The sequence below is a fragment of the Penaeus vannamei genome, chromosome 13, assembly GCF_042767895.1.
Source record: "Penaeus vannamei isolate JL-2024 chromosome 13, ASM4276789v1, whole genome shotgun sequence".
Taxonomy (NCBI): domain Eukaryota; kingdom Metazoa; phylum Arthropoda; class Malacostraca; order Decapoda; family Penaeidae; genus Penaeus; species Penaeus vannamei.
This window is the reverse complement of record NC_091561.1, coordinates 28,059,128-28,064,127: the sequence shown is the minus strand read 5'-3', so window position 1 is coordinate 28,064,127 and position 5,000 is coordinate 28,059,128.

Sequence of the window (5,000 nt, the reverse complement as noted above, 5' to 3'; positions counted from 1 at the left end):
TTATTATCGTTTTTTATTAATAAGATAATGATTATCATCATCACATTATTATGATTGATATTATCACTATTTTTATTACTACTACTAAAACTACTATTGTTATCATTATTATTATTATTATTATTATAACAACAGTGATAATAACGATGATAATGATAATAACAGTAGTAATAATAATGATATAATGATCAAAATTATAAAAATACTAACTGCAATGGCACTAATAATAATAAAAAAAAATAATAATGATAATGATAATGATAATGATAATGATGATAATGATAATGATAATGAAAATGATAATGATGATAATGATAATGATAATGATAATGATAATGATAATGATGATAATGATAATGATAATGATAATGATAATGATAATAGTAATACTGATAATAATAATAACAACAACAATAATGATAATTATGATAATAATGACAATAATAATGATAATAATAACAATTATCATTATGATAATAATAACAGCAGTAATAATAATAATGGTTATAATCACCATAGTAATTATCATCATTATAAAAAGTATGATAATAATGAGAAGAATAAGACTTAAAAAAATAATGATAATATGAACTTCATTCATAAGAATAATAGTAATAGTAGTAGAAGTGATGATAATATTAATGACAGAGGTAGCAATAACAATAATAGTTGCAAAAATATTAATAATGGTAAAAAATCAGTATAATCCATGATAATATAGGTAGTAATGTAACGACTAATAGTAATGGTATTAATATTATAATAACAATGATAAAAATGATAATGTTCATATTAATATAAAGTAATATTGATAACAATTATAATGATAACAATAATAATATCAAAGATTATGACAAATATGATAATAGTAATAATAATAATGAAATGTTAATAATAATAACGATAATAACAATAATAGTAATGATAATACTCATTATGATAATAATAGTAATAGTAATGATCATAATAATGATGATAATAAAAATAATGATAATGCTGATGATTATAACAATAATGGAAATAATGACAATAGTGATAAAAAAATCATATAGATGATCATAATATCAATATTAATAATGATAATAAAAATAATAATAGTAATAGTAACAATAATAATAATGATAACATTAATAATAATAATTTGGATACTGATGTTGATGATGCTATGAAAATGGTTATGGTAATAATACTATAAAATAATGATAATGATAATGATTATAATAAAAATGATAATGATAATATTAATAGTAATAATAATAATAATGATAATAATAATGCTGACAATACAATAATAATAATAATGATATGAATGATGATGATATTAATAATTACAAAAATAATAACAGTAATGATAATAATAATAGTAATAATAATAGTGATGATAATAAGAATCCTAATAAAAATTATAATTTTAATGATATTAATAATGATAATAATAATAATAAAAATGATAATAGTTATAGCACAATCATCGGCATCCGTCCGTCTCGTAAAACGATGCAACATTTTCAAATTCAATCCCTGCATTTTCGTGAGTGACTTACCAGCCCAATGCGCGAGTGGCAGTCTCTACTGCCTGTGGTGCAGATGACGGGTGAGGCTTGGTGTGTATATCTGTGTCCCTCCTTTCTTCTTGCTCTTCTGTCTGCAAGGAACCCATTTCTCTTCTCTGCCTTCTGTACACCCTTTCTGACTGCAAGGAGCCAATCTAGACGGGCATCAGCACAACTCTACCAAGTGGTGACGTCTATACCCCTTGTTTTCAAGTCTTCTTTGCAGGAACCTTTGTAACGTAGACGTGGACGTCCAACTGGGCGAGACTCCTCTGCCAGCTCTCCGTACAGCAAGTCTTTGGAGATTCAGCCTTGGTCCATTCTTCTTACGTGCCCTAGCCACCTGTGACGTCTCTCACTGAGAATTGCGAACATACTGGACATCCTGGCCTGCTGCAATACCTCAGTGTTTGGTATCACGTCCTACCACTGGGTGTGCAGATGCGTCTGAGGCATTTCCGGGTGGAAGCTGTTTAGCTTCTTCATGTGGCATGTATTGGTGGTCCATGCATCGCTTCTGAACAGGAGAGTACTCAATACACAGGCTTTGTAGATGCGAAGTTTGGTCTTTTCTGTCAGGCTTGAACTGTTCCAAACCCTTTTGCCCAACTTGGCCATATCTCTAGCCTTTGCAATCCTGGTGCTCAATTCTGCATTAAGTGAGAGTGAGTTTGAAACAGTGGAACCAAGGTATGTGAAACTTCCAGACTGTGTCCATCATTGATGACAATGCTAGGGGAGATAAGTGCTTCCTGTGCCACGACCAGGGTCTTTTTCAGGCTGGTGGTCAGACCAGACTCCTTGCAAGCTTTGGATAAGTGTGAGACTAGCTGCTGCAAACAATTTTCAACATGGGATGTAAAAGCAGCAGCAGCAGCAGAAAGTAACCCATGAATGAGTACTGTTTTGATTTTGGTCTTGGCGCGAAGTCGGGCAGTACTGAAGATTTTGCCATCTGACATGGTGGAGATGTAAACACCCTCGATGCAGTCATCAAAAGCATACTGGAAACTTCCAAAGAGTGTTGGTGCAAGTACACATCCTTGCTTTACTCTGCTGCTGACTGGAAAAGCCTCAGAAGAACCATTAAAACAAACAGTTTTGTGCATATCCTTGTGGAAGGAGGTGAGGAAAGCAAGCAGATTTGGTGGACATCCAATCTTCTGTAACATCAGGGCTGACTAAGCCGAAGTCCATTGTCAGGGCAGTGAATACCATTTAGAGGGGCATTTGCTGTTCTTGGCATTTCTCCTGTAACTGATGTATCGAGAAAATCATGTCAGCAGTTGATCTGTTTGTTCTGAAGCTACACTGGGACTCTGGGTAGACATGGGATGCTTGGGACTGGAGGCGAGTAAGACCTACTCAGTCAAAAACTTTACCCACAATGCTAAGGAGGGAAAATTTCATGTAGCTACTAGTCACTTCGGTCACCTTTGTTTTTGAATAAGATGACAATGCTTGCATATCTTATGTTTGAGGAACGCATCCCTTGCCCCAACAGAGGCAAAGGAGTTCAAGCAGCGATTTCCTCAATTCGAGTTTCCTACTTTTCAAGATTTCCGGTGGGCTGCCATCGCTGCCTGGGGCCTTCCCACTTGCAGGGGAGTCTATGACTTTGCTGAACTCAGCAGTGGCAGGTGATGTGTCATATTTCTGCATAACAGGCAGATCAGAGATAGCATCTAGTACTGTACCAGTTACAGTGTTTTGGGTTGCATACAGCTCCAGGTAATGTCCGACCCATCACAGTAGCTGCTTTCCCTGGTCTGTAAGGATGTCACCATCTTTGGTTTTGAGTGGGTCTGTTTTTGCGGATGAAGGTCCTGTTGCCTTTTTGATACCCTCATATGCCCCTGGCATCTCCAGTATCTGCGGCTGTCTGGATGTCACTGCACTGGTTTAGCCAGTAGTTATTGACACACTTTCTGGCACTTTTCTGGGCGTTTCTTTGGGTGCTCCTCAGATCCTCGAGAGTGGATGGGCTAGATGCAACTTTGTAAGCCAGTAGAGTTTTGCATTTCGCCTCAGTCACTTACTCCAGCTCTTTCCAATGGGCCTCTTACCAGTCGGTGTTTTTGTGCTTCTTAAGGACAGTGATAACTGTGCCATATACACGCAAGTGAGACCATTTGGTGCCCACACCTGAAGTTCTTCAACAATCGCCTCCTTAAGTCCACTGACCAGCTAAGGTGTCTTCTGAGCGTTTTTCAGGCTGCAAGTTTTTATGTGTGGGCGACCTTTCTCTTTGGAGTGGTGCAATTTCCTTGGAACAAAGTACTCTCTACTAACAAGTGAATAGCATATGACCAAATCCAGCATATGCCATAGGCAGGATCTGGGGTGCATCCATGACACCTTATGAATGTCCCTCCAGTGGAAATAGGTTTGTCACACATAGATCATGGATACAGCACATCTCTAGCAATCTTTGACCATTTTCATTGATGTTGCCTCTACCATGAGCTCCAAGTTAGCTTGGCCAAGCATCATGGTCAACTCCCACTTGGAAACCCTCAAGTAGGTATAGACTTTCGGTTTTAGGAATCCTGGATAGTTCTTCATCCAGGGCCTGTTAAAACTGGCCCTTTTCCTCTGGGCTGGAGTAGAGGGTTGGGACAAACACACTTTTGATGTTTGCAAGACCTTAGGATGTTGTAAGCCTTATGGCTAAGATTTTTCCACTGTCATGTGAAGGGGGCTCGATGTAAGAAGCGAGTTTCTTGCAGCAAAGCTGATACCATGCTGGCGGAGTTTGTCTTAAGTATTACCTTGCCAAAAGGTGTAGTTTGTCTCTCTGATGTCAGCCAATCTGGTCTCCTGAAGGCAAGTATTGTCTATGTTGAGGCGATCAAGCTCCTTGATTATAACAGCAGTTTTACGAGCATCACCAAGCTGCTGTAAATCGCCAGAGAGTCCAGAACACATGGTCCTGACATTCCAGCTTGAAAGCAAAGAGCTGGTGTCTCCTTTTTTCTCTAGAGTTGCCTGATGCAGCTCTACACACCTTGTGAGGCAATCATCTAACTGGTGGGCGGTAGCTGTCCAGTAAGATTCGAAGATCCCTCCCACTGACGGAAGGGGCCCCGAGAACTCTTTTCCTACGCCAGTCGGATGAGTTTATCACTGGTAACTGCCACTTCCCCGTGTTGAATCAGCAACTTTCTATGTTGCTGGAGTGACCTCTTCAGTGGAACTGCAAAAAGCCTAGGCGGGATGCAAGGAGGCCGAGCCGTAGCTGCTGTGTCCAAAGGAGAGGCAAGTGCCAGTGCAGTCTAGCAGAATCAGGGCTGCAGGCGTTGCTGGAAAGTGCTGAAGCACAGCGTAAAACCACCTTTGGGGACCCCGGCTCCTGATTATCGTCAGGGTTTACTCCCGAAGCCTTTCCCTTGAAGATTATTGCCGCAAGGCAACGGAGGATTTAGCTAAGAGTTTCCCTTCTAATAC